The sequence below is a fragment of the Ochotona princeps genome, chromosome 5 (genome assembly GCF_030435755.1).
Source record: "Ochotona princeps isolate mOchPri1 chromosome 5, mOchPri1.hap1, whole genome shotgun sequence".
Classification (NCBI taxonomy): Eukaryota; Metazoa; Chordata; class Mammalia; order Lagomorpha; family Ochotonidae; genus Ochotona; species Ochotona princeps.
This window is the reverse complement of record NC_080836.1, coordinates 98,757,939-98,774,761: the sequence shown is the minus strand read 5'-3', so window position 1 is coordinate 98,774,761 and position 16,823 is coordinate 98,757,939. Positions and strand designations below refer to the sequence as shown.

Here is a 16,823-nt window from a genome sequence, read left to right as displayed (position 1 = left end):
TTGTAGTCTCCGTTGGCACAAGTGCGGACTGGGACTGGATGCACCAGGCCGGGTCAGACCCCAACACCGTCTGGTGTCCTGGAGGACCAGGAGAGATGTGGGATGGCCTAACCTAGGTCTCAACCCCTACTGAGCCATTTGTGAGCTGTATGTGCGTATGGACGAGCCATGGCTGGGCTGAAACACCCAAAAGCAAGAGCCAGATTGGGTTGAAGGCCAGCCAAGAAAAGCCACTGTTCCTGCTAGGACAGGAGGTGAACTGAGTAGGACTGGCTCATGGACCACCCAGTATGCGCAAAATCTGGCTTTGGGAGGGTTCCTGATGGAGAAGCCTGGGCAACTCCTCTGGCAGGACACAGTCCCTGCAGGTAAGCGCAAGAAGCATGATAGGAAACAGTCCAGAATAGGCCATGGAAAGTTTTCCACTGACATGCATTTGGCATGGGTCGGGGGCAGACCAGGCTGAATCCGTTCATGTCATCCACTGGCAAATCCGAACACCAGAACAGAGTGTGGGTCAAGCCAGGTTTGGTTGCGACAAAAACCAGTGCTCAATACGGAATGCAAAGGTGAGGTTGCCTGTACCGGATGTGACCGCAGCACACAACCAGCACACGTGGGAACCAGAGAGGGAGGGGGCAAAATTGGTAGGGGGAATGTGGAGGGCTCCCTTGCTGGAACACCACTCCCACTGGAGAGCGTGAGTTGGGATGGGAGCAAACCAGACCAGGCAGGGCTACACCTGTGGGCCTGCATGTGAGCTAGAGCAGGGAAAAACCAGGTTGGGTTGACTCTTCCTACTGGTGCAAGCATAGATCAGAGTGGATGAGGGTTGGCTGGGCTTAGCCACAGCATCGGATGGCAGATGCTGGCCCGGAGGGCTAATTTTGTCAAGTTAAACTACAGAACCACCTGGAGAGTGCATGTTCCGGGAGTGGGAGCGGCCCAGTAGGGAAATAGTGGGCTCCTCCCTCTTGGGTTACTACTCCCAAGGGAGGGCATGAAAACTAGGATGGGGGGCTGGGGTGGCTAGACAGAGAGGCACTGAACAACAGCCATGAGGGCTGGATAATTGAGCTGGTTGGATAGAACTAAGCTTCAATGCCCATCGACATGTACGAGAGGCAAATGGGATGTGGGACAGACTGGACTAGCCGGCCACATATACTGGTAAACCAGGGTAGGGGGCGGGCCTGGTGGGGGTTATTGTGGGTTGCTCTGACTAGGCTGCAGCTCCCACTGGGTTATGTGAGGGCCGAGTATGTGCTGGGTAGAACCAGACTGGACTGCAACACCCATTGGTTCCAGTGGAAGTCGGGGCTGAAAGCAGAACCAACCCAACAATTGCAACCACTAGCTGATTGGGGCGAAAGACTGTGCTGGACCCTGTGCTTGCTAGAACACACAGGAGTCTGGTCTAAGAATACCTCAAAGTTTCCTTGGGGATCTCCCCAATCGAAATGCCGGACTCAGAACCCTAACCAAGAAAAGACAGAAGACAGAACAAGTCAATCAACCACCTCAGCTGTAAGTTGGCAGCGAAATACTGGGAAAATGGAGACTCTGTGATGGACTATGTCAATCAGTGGATTCTTCAACGACCTCATTGTGCTTGGAGTGGCGAGACTGGCAGCGATTCATAACTGGTGAACTATCAAAACCACTTGAGCAAGTATCTCAGAGCATGCCCCACATCTGGGACTTGGGGTGGGTGGGAAACTGGGTGGGGTTTCTCCCTCAATATCCCCTTTTACCTCAGATACATGAAGGAAACAATATGGAAATAATGGTCTTACCCCTTCCCTATAGCCCTTGAACCTTTTTTTTCCCCTAATTAACTATGTAAAGATTGTCAAAAATATAATAAAAAATCAAATTAGAAAAAAAAATAAATAATAAATGAATAAAAAGAGTGTCGTAGCCTAGTGGCTAAAGTCCTCACCTTGCACGTGCTGGGATCCCATATGGGCGCCGGCTCATATTCCAGCTACTCCCTTCCCATCCTGCTGTGGCCTGGGAAAGCAGTTAAGGACAGCCAAGGCCTTGAGACCCTGCACCCACATGGGAGACCTGGAAAAGGCTCCGGGCTCCGGGCTTCGGGCTTCAGATTAGCTCAGCTGCGGCTGTAGCAGCCAGTTGGGGTGGGGGTGGGGTGAACCAGCACAGGGAAGATCTTTCTCTCTGTATATCTGCCTTTCCAATACAAGTAATAAATTAAGTCTTTAAAAAATAAAACGAACAAAGAACTGCAGAGACTGTGGGCAAGTGGCTCTGGAACCACTGCAAGGGCAGGGGACATGGACAGGCCTCAGCGGGAACAACCAGCAGCATTCCCTGTCCTGTCCCAAGACATGTGCCCTCACATTCCCCCCAGGTGTCCACCTCCTGCCTGCCTCTGTCCTAACAGGCTTCCTGGCCATATCATCACTGACCCATCTTTCAAATGCTTTCAGGATTGCATCTTGCAGCAGCGCCAACCAGATGTCATCAGAGAACTTGTAGTCACACACTGGGGTCTGAAAGCACACGCTCTGGCACATAAATTGGTGCTGTTAAGAGCTGTGTGACCTTGTGCAAGGCCTTTAACCTAAGCCTCAGTTGTCTGTTACACAAAATGGGGTAACGATAGTTAAATCAATTGCAGAAATCTTGTAAAAACTAAATGGCTTACAACAATGAACAATCATTTTTTTGCCAAGCATCATTCAGATATTTACAAAATTATTTGTCAACCATACTAAAACTTCAAAATTAGCCTGCTATTTATTAACTAAATTCTGGATGCGACCAATACTGCCTTGGCAGGACTAGCCCAGTGATTTCACAAACCTTATACAGCCCACAGGTAAGATGTTCCCCGCCCTTGGCTTAAGACAATAAAGTTCTTAGAATAGTACCAGGCCCATGATAAATGGTCATTAAATCATATCTATGGTTTTAAGTACTGAAAGATATTAACTACAGTCTGATTGTTCTACAATAGAGCTCAAGGTGCTGGAGCTATGGCTCAGCAGGTGGATTTGCTACTTGTGATGCTGGTATTCCACAGAGCAGTGTTACTCAAGTCAAAGGTTCTGCCTCTGATGCAGGGTCCTGCGTCCTGCTAATGCCCTTGGTAAGGCCACAAGGACGGCCCGCATTCTCGGGCCGCTGCCACCCATGTGGGAGACCTAAATGAAATTCCAGGCTCCTATGTCTTGTTCAGCTTTGGCTATTGTATTTATTTGGTGACTAAACTAACAGATGGAAGATGTTGCTGTCTCTTTATCTTTTTCTGTAGTTTTGCCTTTCAAATAAATCATCAAAGCAATACAGATTTTTTTTAAAGTCACATTATAACTACACACTTACACTCATAGCTTCACATGGCGATGCTCCTTTAAGTGTACAATTTTCCCACTCATTCTCTGAATTTCAATGACACAGTTATTACTGCCCATCCTACAGACAGCAGGCATTTTTAGTCAAAATGCCCTAGGTCCAGAGTCACTGCTGTCAAAGTAAAATGTGGCTCAGTCTGCAAAAAAAAGAATTGTTAAATTTTTACTTACATATTTGAAAGGCAGAGTGAGTGAAATGAGGTAGAGAAAAAGCAGGGAAGGGCAGAGGGCGCTCCTTCCCACTGTTTATTCCCCAAATGTCCATGACCTCCAGGACTGGGTCCGGCAGAAGCCAGTGTCCTCGTACACGAGGGGCATGGACCGAACGACCTGGGCCATCACCCACTGCCTCCTAGAGTCCCCACTGACAGGAAGCTGAAATCGGGGCAAAGCCCAGCTTCAGATCTGCGTACCGCCAGCATGGAATACAACCATTCTACCTGGGGGGGGAAAGCCAGACACACCAAGGAACCGCAAACAAAGCGTAACAACAATGTGTGATTTTCCTCATCTTGGAAGACATTCTCTACAAGAAGAGAAGCTGAAGAACAACAGGCTTTTCTGGACTTTGTCCAATTGCAGTCAGGTATCAAGCAGGCTAGCACTCGGACCGGGCCAGCGTTCCCTCTGCAGAGTGAGGAGGAGGTTGGGCACCTCTCATCTCACCCTGTAAGCACAGCTTGATCTGAGCAGTAAACATGGAGAGGTGGAAACTGTGTTTCTTCCAAAAATTACTGATACCTAGGATTACTACCCAAACTTCCAGCCCTGTGACTTGTCAGATCACCAAATGCCAGGTGGTCAGTTCTCATGACGTTGTGTTTGAGGAATGACCTCAGCAGAAAAGCACCTTTATTTTACTGGAGGTCTTGATACAGGTCTCATCCAAAGAATCATCTGAAGGCTGTTTTAAGCACCACTCACTGTTTCTTGTGTTAGTCGCATCAGAACTTCTTAAACAAGCTCAGTTACCAAACAGAAGTGCTTTTTTCTGCCCCGAGCTATTCAGTCACTTGGATTTAGGTGTTTATCCCTTTACTGCAAGTCGTGTTTTACATAATGTAAAACATTTTTTTTTTTCAGAAATGGGTAAGTACTTTACAAAAATGTGTCAATACAGAAAATATGAAGTCAGGGCAATTTAGAGAAGCTCTCTGGAAAACTTCATCACCCAAACCCGGCTGTAGAAAGATAGAAAGTGTAAAAACGGGAAGGTATTTTATAGAGAGGAAGATTCATGTACGGCTGGCACTAAGGCATGAACACACAGTGCTGTTGGGGACAGTGTATTTTAGTCTGGGTAGTGTTGCTAGAATTCTGATTTCAAAATAAGCAAATTTGTTCAAATGCAACTCATATTAGGGAACAAGCTGAGCATAACACAAGTTTCAAATCTAATGTGTACGGAAAAATGTGTACTCTTCAAATATCTACCAGCATCTTCAGATCATCGCATACAATATGAGCTATATCCACCCACACCTGCAATTCCATCTTCCTGCCCAATTTCAGACAAACTTCCTTCCGCCATTTGGCAATGATTCACTAGCTGCAGTCGTTCTGACAGCCACTTTCCCAAGCAAATGTCTAAACTTTCTGAGGGTGACGTGCCATTTTTTAGCGTAGTACTCATGCATTTCTTAACCATTTCACATGTGTAAAACTGTGTCACCATGCTATAAGTTTCAAATACTTTTTTAAAAAAAAATTTATGTGCTACTGACAGAAAGGTGCTATGCTTTTCATAGTGTTTGTCCCAAAGCTCTGGTCTCACTGAGGTGAAACCATCATATTATGCAGTGTGATGGTTTTCAGGAAATGTACACGTCACCTCTTATTAGGGCTGACTCTCACACAGGCAGAGTGTACAGGAGAAGGCCGGCCTGGACCTGGGAACTGTCAATTACTAATCGTGATTAGCTCACATCCACTCTCACACTCGCAGCCTTCAACTACACTTATCAAAGTTAAAGGTCCTCGTCATTCTTCTATTCAAGATACCCGACGCCCTCAACATTCTTATACAAACGGGCCCAGACAGGATAAACTCTCTCTCAACCTATCAAATCACCCGTTTTTCCTTTTTTATGACTTGTCTATGGAAAATTTTCATAATTTCTTTCATACTGACTTTACAAACAAGATTCATCTGAGGTTGGCATTTGTTTATTTGTACTGTTAAATGTGCCAAGGCGTCACATCTGATTAGTGATTCAAGGACGCAGACAACTAAAAGCAGGAGCAGCAAGCATTTGGTCTAAGTATATAACCCTGATCACCAACTTCCACAAAGCAATGGAAGACTAAGAATCAGAACTAAGATCAGACACTCTGAGAGCACACACAGCTCAACGAGTAAAACACATTCACATTCATTCTGCATGTTCCACTTCCAGACAGCATGCAAGATCAGACTCCTAACTGTCACTCACAATAAGCTTCTAAACTTCTGGTCAATTACCTGGTTAATAACAAAAGACAAGGCTATGACATCATTACAGTTATAATTAATTTACACAGATCAGCTTCCTGTTAATCAAATACATCTTTAAAAGCATTTAATTATTTTTCACCTAGAAAGCAACATTTGGCTCTGTTCAATGGAAAGCAGTCTCGCTGAATGCAACATGAGAGGCTGTCAGGCTTCACTAGGACATGAAGGACAAAAGACGTGCCAGGACACAGTGCTGCCGTAGAGGAGCTGTTGCCATACTCACAGCAACAGAAGCACAAGATGATGGATAACAGAACACATTTTGGTAGTTTCAGAACATAAAGAGCTTGTCAGGGAACGACCAGTAAATAGATAGGCTCTGGGAAAAGAAATACCCCATTGCTTTTTGCCCAGATCCCACCCAGGGCTAGCAACATTACCGTGCACTGTAAAGCACAGAACAGGGGTTGATCCTTACTGAGTGCTCCACCACACACCATCCAGTAAACCAAAGGAAAGTTGACCAGCAGTGCCTCACCTGTAAAAGGAGGTGATGTGGGCTTATTTGATTACTTTTTAGGATTAGATGAGATTAACTACACACACACACACACAAAATCATAACCTGAAATGACAGTGTTTTCATATGCACAAATTAAAATGAGGTTAAAACTTCCAACAGTTGCATTTTTATAACATAGTAATAAATTAGCATTTCTAGGATTTCCCATGATCCTGCATTTTTTTAACCTTCATACTTGAAAAAAAAGTAAAATGGGGTTTGTATAAGGAAAATAAAATCAGAAATTACTTTTACAATTGAAATAAATTATTAAGTAAAATCTCAAGAATGTTCAAGGATTTCAGAATTTAATGAGTCCTCATCTCAGATTTAAAAAAAAATCCTTAATACGTCAGCTGGCAAAATTTTGACTTTCCTCTTCTTTCTAAAGTGTTACAGTCTTAACATAAATTAAAGCATATTTACACACAAAAGGTAACGGCTAGGAAAATGAAATAACTAGACTTGTGTGTGCTCTTGAATTTTACTCCACAGCAAAGTGACTTATGTGTCAATCCCAATTCTGACCCGTCATCACTTATGATTTCCAGTATCAGTCCTGAGCCTGGCCCTCCTCTCCCAGACCACCAGTGTTAGGGTAATGAGCGCTCATTAAGGTCTTCCAACTGACAGCCACTCAGACTGAGGTTTTCAAACTAGCAGGCACACAGGAGCATTAACGTCAGCACCCCGTGATCACTCCCTTCAGGACTTCAGCAATTCTATCCTCAGGTGTGCTTGCCCCACAGCAGATTGTTCTACCCACCGTCCATGTAAAAGTGATTGCCACCATCCACCCCCAGCCATTTAAAATAACTTCTGGTGTTGGACTTGACTTGTTTGTGAATTATTTATGTAACTGAAATCCTCCCTGCACAAGAACCGGTCAAGAGGGAGAAACACACAGCAGACTTCTAAGGTATGTCATGTTCCCACAAAGCACACGAGATGCCCCACAAGTTACTTGGTGCTCAGGGGAAGCTTAGCGGTTTTCACCTGCCCGTGACTAATACCTCATTCCTTCAGTAACAGAGGTCTGCCTCCCACTGCGGGGAGGACCAAGCAGCAGTGTCAATGGAAAGTGCCCTTTCCAAAACTGATTCACAAGTGATCAAAGGCAGAGTACAACCCTCTCCCCAGAATATAAAACACGTACAGAGATTACAATCAGCAACTTTTGGAGTCAATGCTCGGAGCACTAACCTGATCTATCCTGATCAAGTCTACCACGCCTCAAGACTGCAGGTAGCTGCTGACCCTCCTCCCAGGCTGCTGCTTTGGTCTTTCTGCTGACTCTCCTAGCTTGTCCATATATTTCCAATACATTTCTTATTGCTAAGCCATCTGGGTAACTTAGTAAATGTGGAAAATTTCTGCTGTTTGTAATCAAAGAGCCTACAAAGAATATGAGGGTATTTGCAAAGGGTTGACAGTTTCTTTCAATCTCAACTCCCATTTTCCATCGAGCTCAATGCCTTAGGCCACAGAAAAATCCAAATGTGGAGGTGATACAGTCTTTATCTCAATAGTCCTCTATTCCTAAAGAAATAAGTATAAGCAAGGTTATGCATAAGTAAGGCAAAGTCCTCTCAAAGTCATATGCTTACAGTCCAGGCAGGAATATGACAGTGTTCTCTGAAAGTAAGAAAGAGAGGGACAGGGGAGAGAGAGAATATCAGATTCTCAGAATTCTATGACCTATCTTGATTCCGTTCTCCTTATATTAATGCCACATCAACATAAAAAATCAGATAGTAAATATGCTAAAATTCCAATTGTTTATTGTTGCAAAAACAAAGGAGATGTCCTGTAAACTTTTCTACAATGAATTTCAGCCCCTTCATTTTGTCACCAACACAGTTCCTAAACAAACATGTTATCATGTTTCTCAAAATAAATAAATAAATAAATAAAAAAGTCCAGAGAAGTTAATGAAAAGATGTGAAACTCTAGCATTAAGCACATGGTTTCTAGATCTTTCATTTAGTAAACATGTATCTACCACGTGACAGTCAGCATCCGTTAAGGAAGATTTAGCCTAGAGAGAGCAGCAGAAACACCAAGAGCAACATTACCATGGAAGGGGCCTGTACTAGGACTGGATAGAAAGGTGCATGCAATGTTCAGGAAACAGCTAAATGCAAACACGTTGTTTTAAAGTTTTACATGTAAGGAATGTAGGATGTAGGGGAACAGAAGGAAAAGAAACATATAGAATAGCTAATATCCTGTAAGCAATGAGGAGGAGGAGGAAATGATTCTTGAAATCACATCCTAGGTAAAACCCTGAGCCTAAGGAACTGTATCATGGAAAAGAAAGTTAAAAAAAAAAAAATGAAATAAAACAGAAAAAAGAAAACCAACACATCCTCAGAATCAGGGGAACCAGGGCAAGCATCCGGCCCAGGGGTTAAGATGTCTGTCTTCCACACTGGAGTACCTTGGTTCAATTCCTGGCTCTGGCTCCTGAAGCTAGCTTCCGGCTAACACAGAACTGGGCAGGCAGCAGTGACAGGCCAGTGCCTGGGTGCCTTACGGGCACTGGGGAACCAGCACATGGGTTCTGTGTGTGTGTGTGTGTGTGTGTGTGTCCGTTCTACCTGCCTCAAAAACAAGACAGATTTATCTATGTCATCAATTGGTGCAAATTTACAAACCTACAGGTTTCCTTATGCCTTGAAGTAAAAAGAGGAATTCTCCTTTGGCAAATCAACATGAAGAAAGAGACTACATGGTCAGGACACACAACATCTACTTCCACATTTATTCAAATTCAGATGCAACTTACTCATCACAGTACACATACATGCAAACTTGCTGGTACTAATAAAAGATGGTGATGCAACCTCTCTCACAAGGTGGCCCTAGAGACTTTTCTCCAAGGTGGAAAATACAAATAACAGAGCCACAAATCACAGCATGATTTGCATACAATTGAAGTCACTGTACTATGTGTAAAAATTTCATTCATTACTATCATGATATCATAACTTTGGATTAAAAAATATGTAACAGTATCATGGAGAAACAGCTGTTGGCATAAGGACAATATTTCTAGAGGAATATTGTGGTAGCATGTAAGTACGTAGGCTTGAGCAAATTATGCACGCAACTCGGCTGGGCTTTATTCATACATGGATGGGGAAAATTCCTCTCACCTCCTGGAGTTCTCATGAACACTGAATCAAATCACAGGTTACACGAAAGCCTGCAGCATATTGCTGAAGTTCGCTTTTCATTTCCCTCTTCATAAAGTAATAAACCCCCCTCCTTGGGCCCTCCCCATGGACCTAGATTTGATTGCTTTGCAATTATGATGCACATGTAACAGTGTCCAAAAAACTAGATGGTAAATAACACCGACATGCAAGCCTGAATGCACACATTGTCAGCAGGCTACTATCTAGATCCCAAAGGACTCTTGCATACTATCTATTGCATCCCAGAAATCGGATACCTTTCCTTTTCTCAATTCAGCCAAAATTATCCATGGGCTTTGACATATCACCATCATGATGCTGTACAGAGCAGCTGGTTGATTGAAAGTGGCTCCCCCTCCCCCACACTCCAGCTGTCACCAGGAAACCCTCAATGTGTGAGAAAGACGATGTAATATGACCACCACCATTACTAATAACAATATAACAAACGCTTAGCACTTGGAATTATTTTTCCAACAAAAGCGTGTTATTACCTAAAAACCGGTTCTTAAAAAAAAAAAAAGAAAAAAACACTTTACCATACAAACGCAAGCCAGCTGGTTTTATACAACAGAAAACCTAGCATGATATACACAAGTAATACTGTATATTTGATTCTTTGTTTCTCTTTCCTGAGTCATTTGCAATGCTAAACAATAGTCAGTTAAAACACTAAAGGGCTTTTAACCGTCACACAGCTGTCACAACCTCAGACTATTTTTAAGATCAGTTCTCCTGATGTGCACAGAATCCAAGTTTGTAAAACCGGCGATATTGCAGACTGCTACTAACTTACTCCCGTGGATGAAAAACCACGCGAATGTGGGCACTGCAGACAAAGAACCATGGGAATTGTCTGTAGAGCAAGCTGGCAACCTCGCTCAGCGAAGTCGTCCCAACACTATTCTTGAAGTCAGGAGTCAAGAGTTCGTGTCCTTCCACTACACAGCACTGAAACTCCCTCAGCTCCAGAGACTTTAAGGTAAGATTTTGTATAAGGTCACTCTCGCCTACAAACATCCGAGAACCACTGCCCTGAAGATTATAACTGGCACTTGAGAAAATCTATGCCTTTAAGGGATCACTTCTATCCTTTTAAAATATTCAAAAATGCACATACCTAATTTTACATTAATGAACAGATTTCCATTTACACTTCACCCCATCACATCAAAATACACAATCACATAAACAAAGTATTATCTAACACAAATCCTGTCAAGCATTTTCTGTTCATGTATTCATACACAATATATACAGAAAATACACAAGATTCTTCTATCACTTCTAAAAAACAAAAGCTTTATACCATGCTAGAAATGGTTGGAAAACTAACTGTGCTTTCATGTTGAAAAGCATTAACTATGACTATTTCAGAACTAACAGTATTTTCTTTAGTAGATATTTTTAAAGATTTGAGTTAGCGAAGGAGAGCGGGCGAGCTCTTCCACCCTGTGTTCACTCCTCGGATGGCCACAACAGCTGTAGCTGAGCCCGTCTAAAGCCAGGAGCTACATCTGGGTCTCCTATGCAGGGGCCTAGGCACTAGGACCACTTTCTGTTGCTTTCCCAGGTACCGTAGCAGGGAGCTGGATAGGGAGTGGCCCAGACTCAAACTGGCACCTATTTCAGATGCCAGTATCACAGGTGGAAGTTCAGCCTAAAATACCACAAAGCTGAAGATTTATTTTTCACTGCAAAGGCAGATCTACAGAGAAGCAGAGACAGAAAAAGATCTGTCTGCTGGTTCACTCCCCAAGTGGCTGCAATGGCCAGAGCTAAGTTGATCTGAAGCAGAGAACCAAGAGCTTCTTCAGGTCTGCCATATGGGTGTAGGGTCCTAAGGCTTTGGGCCATTCTTCACTGCTTCCCCAGGCCACAAGCAGAGAGCTGGATGGGAAGGGGAGCAGCCAGGACACAAACCAGCATCCACATGGGATCCTGGTACATGCAAGGCGAGGACTTTGGCCACTAGGCTACCACGCCAGGCCCCTACGTGTATATTTTCAATAAGATCTCTAGTACAATGTGTCTTGTGCATCTGGTGGTCTCCATCAACAAACTAAAGAAGATACTGAATTATTGTCTGACCCTGGCTTTCTAGAAAAACTCCCTAAGCAACTTGTCAAAGTTTTTCTGACACGGTAACAAAATAAGAACAGTATTTTCCCATGTGTTCACAGTTCATTTTCTACAAGTGTTTTCTTCAAATTTAGGGTGGGACTATGCTACAGGATTTGCCTGAGGCAAAACCATGGTTGTAGTCCTGCCTCAATGACACACAGACCAAGAAAACACTCAGCCCTTTTCAAAAATGTGTCACAATGAGTCAGTATGAATCTGCTGGTGGGGCTCTTTAGTGGAAGCTGATGTTCAGCGATCCGGGGAATCGCCACAGTGGGCTCCATGGCGGGCCCTTCTGGGCTCCACGGCAGCTGCTTCAAACACTGAATATTTCCTTCTCCTCCTACAGACTCCCACCCCTGCTCAGAAAAGGAAAAACACATTGTATCCTACAAGGTCAGAGAACTGCAGGCTGACCGCCCAGCAGAGGCGTGGAGCGGGCAGGGGACCCTTCCTGTTGTCACCGCAATGTGTCACATATGGAAAACAAAGATAAAGACAGAAATATCTTCAGCCTGGGTTTGCATACCACTGCTCTGTAATGTTTCTCAACTCTTAAAGATACCGTTTATCTCTTTAACAAATGCTGGGTCAAAGGGGGTGTAACTATGATGAAGAAACCAGAAGGACCCCAAATTAAACGCACCATCACTGCTATTCCTAAAAACACGACAGCCATAATGGCACTGTGTCAGGCATGTTGCCCCAACTTTTAACTACATCTCCTGCGTTCGACCACCTTTAGTTGAAAATCCAGAAGTAGAAAGATAAATACATTGTAAGTAGTGGTCAAAACATCCACGTAACCCAATAAGGAATCCTTCCAGTGTTGTTACTTTATGCAGTACTACCAAGTCAATAACATGGCATCTTTATCTGCTCTGTGAGCAGGTGCTCCTGCCCTTTCATGGGGAATGTTTCATGAGATTTATGCATGCGCATCTCGGGCATTTGTCTGAGGTCCAAGGTCTGTAGGCAGACCCGGGAGAAAGCTTGCCCAATCACTAGCCAAAGCTGCGTCTTCCCACCCCCGTTAGCCCCAGCTGCGGCTGCTTTAAAGCAACGCCTTTAAAAAGAGGACACGTCTCTCAAGTTCATTGGTGCCAGCCGAAAAGACGTAAAAACTTGAAAAATTAGGGGGCTAAGTATGTTTTAAAGAGCAATTTCAAAGGGGAGAAAAAGTTACTGTTCCGAGAACTCTGGAAACCGAAAGCGGCGTCACTTTCGTTTTCAAAAAACGAATACTGCAAAGCTGCCTGGGGGCCAAAGCACCCCCCCACCCGGCCCGAGCGCCTGGAGGTGAAGCCCGAGGGGACGAGCCTCTCCCGGTTCGAGAAGCCCGAGGGGACGAGCCTCTCCCGGTTCGAGAAGCCCGAGGGGACGCGCCTCTCCCGGCTGAAGCCCGGCTTCCAGCCGCCCAGCTCTGCCTGAGGAGGACCGGACCCGGGCAGCGCAGAGGCAGGAAACGCCCTCCCTGCTTCCCAGGCCGCGCCGAGGGCCCACCGTGCGCAGGCCACGCCTCAATCCCGCCCTGGCCCCTCGCCCCGACCGGCAGCCCAGACGCCGGCGCCCACAGCTCGGCTACAGGGAGACAAAGCCGGCGCCGCGGAGACGACGCCACGGCGGCCACTCAGACGCGGACACTCACGCTCTCTGCGGCCGACTCGCGTCCCCACGTCGTCGTGCGCCCCTACGTCATCACGCAGCTCGCCCAATCCCGGACGCTCGCGGTTCCCCAGAAGGAGTAAGCGGGGCGCGCCAGAGAGGCGGCTGTAGGGACGGGGCGGGACTAGGCGGCCCGGGGCGGCGGCTCTTGGCCGGCGGAAGGCCCGGGTGAGCCAGAGACGGACCCGAGTGAGCCGGAGACGGACCCGGGTGTGCCGGGATGCCCGGCCGAGGCGCATGCTCGGTTGTCCGCGTCCAGGGTTGTGCTGTGGCCGTGGCCCCGAGGAGTAGCGCGTGAACCCTCCTCCGGCCCTCCCGGCCCCGAGTGAGACGTGGGCAGCAGTCCTCACTGACCTAAATTACCGCTAGTCACCTACCTTGCACAAAGCAAGCCAGCGGCCTGCGTGTCCTGGGGTGGATGTTGGAGCAGCAGGCAGCAGGTACCTCTGGGTGCTACATACATCTGAGAAGCTGCGCCTTGATCTGGGGGTAGGGGAGACAGACACCCACCTAAAAGAGTTACCCACCGGGGGCTCGGTGGTGTGGCCTAGTGGCTAAGGTCCTCGCCTTGATCCCATATGGCCGCTGGTTCTAATCCCGGTGGCTCCACTTCCTCTCTATCTCTCCTCCTCTCAGTATATCTGACTTTGTAATAAAAGTAAAAAAAATACTAAAAAAAAAAAAAAAAAGAGTTATCCACCGGAGGTCACTTGGTGTGCCCAGCTCCACCGCCAGCCGCTTGACGGGTTTTCAGTGTTAGCTGCCTCAGATACTGCCAGTGAATAGACTGCATTGCTTTCCCTTTTATTCTAGAACATTTGTGGCCTGCAGTAGGAGTCAAGTATCGCAGTGCTGTGTTGATTTTGTGCAGGAATGAGAAACATGTGCTTACTGTTAGGTGTGGACAGGTGCGCTTTATCCAGAAAGGCCACAGTGTGTGTGGGTTAATGGCGTTCCTCATTTACTGGCGGTTCCCAACAGCAGCGCCAATGAATCTACCCAAACAGCAACTGTGTAAAGCAAAAGAGCTTCTCTTTTGTCATTGTGTTTTTGAAATTTGAAAGGTAAATGAAAAATCGACTCCTGTACGGAATGTGTAAGTCTATTGACGGAAGGATATGTACGCAACTATATATGTATTATCAGACTCTCCAGTGACAAAGAAGAAATCTCAAGTATGTTAAGCTTGACTGGCAGTGAGAAACTGTATTCTTGGAAAAGAAAAAAAATCAAAGAGTAATTAAAAAAAAGTAAATTGCCTTTTTGCATTTTTCTTTAGAAGCAGTGAATTGTAATTTCTCAAAACAAAAGGGATCTCCATTTATCCTGCTGATCCATGATCCTGTGCAGGCATTCAGTCATGCTAACTCTACCTTCACTTCTCCACCATTGAGTACACCCTTCTACAATTGCATAATTTTCTCACCTTTATCAGAATACATCAAATACAGGGTAATTTTAAGGAAGCCACAAGTCAAAAAGCCACAATACAGTAATCTCAAAAACTTAATTATATCTATAATGGTTAAAGGCATAATCAAATAATTCTGTTTCAAATATTATAAGTTAAAAATTTCACATTTAAAAAGACAAAAGATACACCTTTTTAAAAATGACCTCTGCTGTCCTAAATGATTTATTGTGCACGCTGGGTTTCTTTTTTGTTTGTTTAATTCCTACTGAAATGAGCATGTTGTATTATGCTCAAGTCCCATCTAAACTGATAATCGTAACTTGGATCATAATTGCATATCTTTTTTTTTTTTTAAGATTTATTCATTTTATTACAGCCAGATATACACAGAGGAGGAGAGACAGAGAGGAAGATCTTCCCTTCGATGATTCACTCCCCAAGTGAGCCGCAACGGGCAGGTGAGCGCCGATCCGATGCCGGGAACCTGGAACCTCCTCCGGGTCTCCCACGCGGGTGCAGGGTCCCAAAGCATTGGGCCATCCTCAACTGCTTTCCCAGGCCACAAGCAGGGAGCTGGATGGGAAGTGGAGCTACCGGGATTAGAACCGGCGCCCATATGGGATCCCGGGGCTTTCGAGGCGAGGACTTCAGCCGCTAGACCACGCCGCCGGGCGCCATAATTGCATATCTTTAACATATGGGGCAGTCAGCAGTGTTCTTGCACTGAAAAAGGCTTAAAAATATCGAGAATCAAGACTTAGCACTTCTGTAAGCATTGCCATATAAAATAACTCCCCAAAACTCTGAAGTGTGGATGTTTATTATGACAAAATGCAAGCTGTAGAAGTTGTGCACATTGTGTATAACACGCAGGATTCAGCTGTTTGGCTTACCTGGGTATTTCTCACATGTGGTATTGGCTACAGAGAAGTTGTGGCAACAAGCTCTGTGCAGTTTGTGAATCCAAGATTGAAACCGACAGCTAGGCAGACAGCTAAGCCTTCTCAGCTTACAAAACTCGGCGTGAGGCTATGAAGACACAGATACCACCACCAATCAAGAAGCACACACCTGATTCCCCTTTCAAGAGAAGGGCTTCTTGTGTGTGGTCTCATTGCTTGAGCACATGCCGTATTTATTGTTAGACTCCGGACATGCATAGCTGATCAAAGAATTCACAACTTTGTTGCTATGGAAAAGGTTGAAATTTAATTCAAGAATGACTGAAGAACTATAAATTGTGCGTGATGATGATGATGATGAGGCCAACAAAACAACTGCAATAGGCCATGCAAACTTTGACCGCCAAACAGGTAGTAGCTGCACAATAACAAAGTAGTCTCAAAGAGGTATTGCTAGAGACAAAGAGGTGCTTACCAGTGATGAGTAGTAATATTTCAAAAAGATATAACCACTTAACTATATACACTCAACAACAGCCTAAATTCATGATGCAGAAATTGACAAATGAAACAATGGTGGTTTTATATTTCAATACTCTGCCTACTAATGAAGAAAGTTAGATAGTGTTGTTCAAAGATTCTGTTACATGATTTTCTGTCAACAGAACTGATATGAATAGGGCACTCACTGTACTTAATGCCAACAAAATTTAAATTCCTTTAAGAAGTATGTTTTCCGGGCCCGGTGGCGTGGCCTAGCAGCTAAAGTCCTCGCCTTGAACGCACCACAATCCCATATGGATGCCGGTTCTAACCCCAGCAGCTCCACTTCCCATCCAGCTCCCTGCTTGTGGCCTGGGAAAGCAGTCGAGGATGACCCAAAGCTTTGGGACCCTGCACCCGCGTGGGAGACCTGGAGGAGGTTCCTGGTTCCCGGCATCGGATCGGCGCAGCACCAGCCGTTGCGGTCACTTGGGGAATGAATCATCAGACGAAAGATCTTCCTCTCTGTCTCTCCTCCTCTCTGTATATCTGACTTTGTAATAAAAATAGATAAACCTTTAAAAAAAAAGAAGTATATTTTCCAGCATGGCCCTTGTATCCCCAATGTAAGTCAGAAATGACTAGAGTCATATGTTCTA

At 45.1% G+C, this 16,823-nt stretch overlaps 1 protein-coding gene across 4 annotated transcripts in view; it reads right to left on the bottom strand.

Moving 5' to 3' along the window:
- RHBDD1 (rhomboid domain containing 1) overlaps window positions 1-13,477 on the bottom strand; it is a 158,799-nt gene extending 145,322 nt beyond the window's left edge. For 2 of the 4 annotated variants that reach the window (XM_058665082.1, XM_058665081.1), the window contains exon 1: window positions 13,349-13,477. The gene's annotated coding sequence lies outside the window, so the exon portion shown is untranslated. Of the gene's footprint in view, window positions 1-3,351; window positions 3,517-13,348 lie in introns of those variants that run through there. The other 2 variants (XM_004576763.3, XM_058665080.1) reach the window with 2 other exon arrangements.
- Window positions 13,478-16,823: the final 3,346 nt, after the last annotated feature.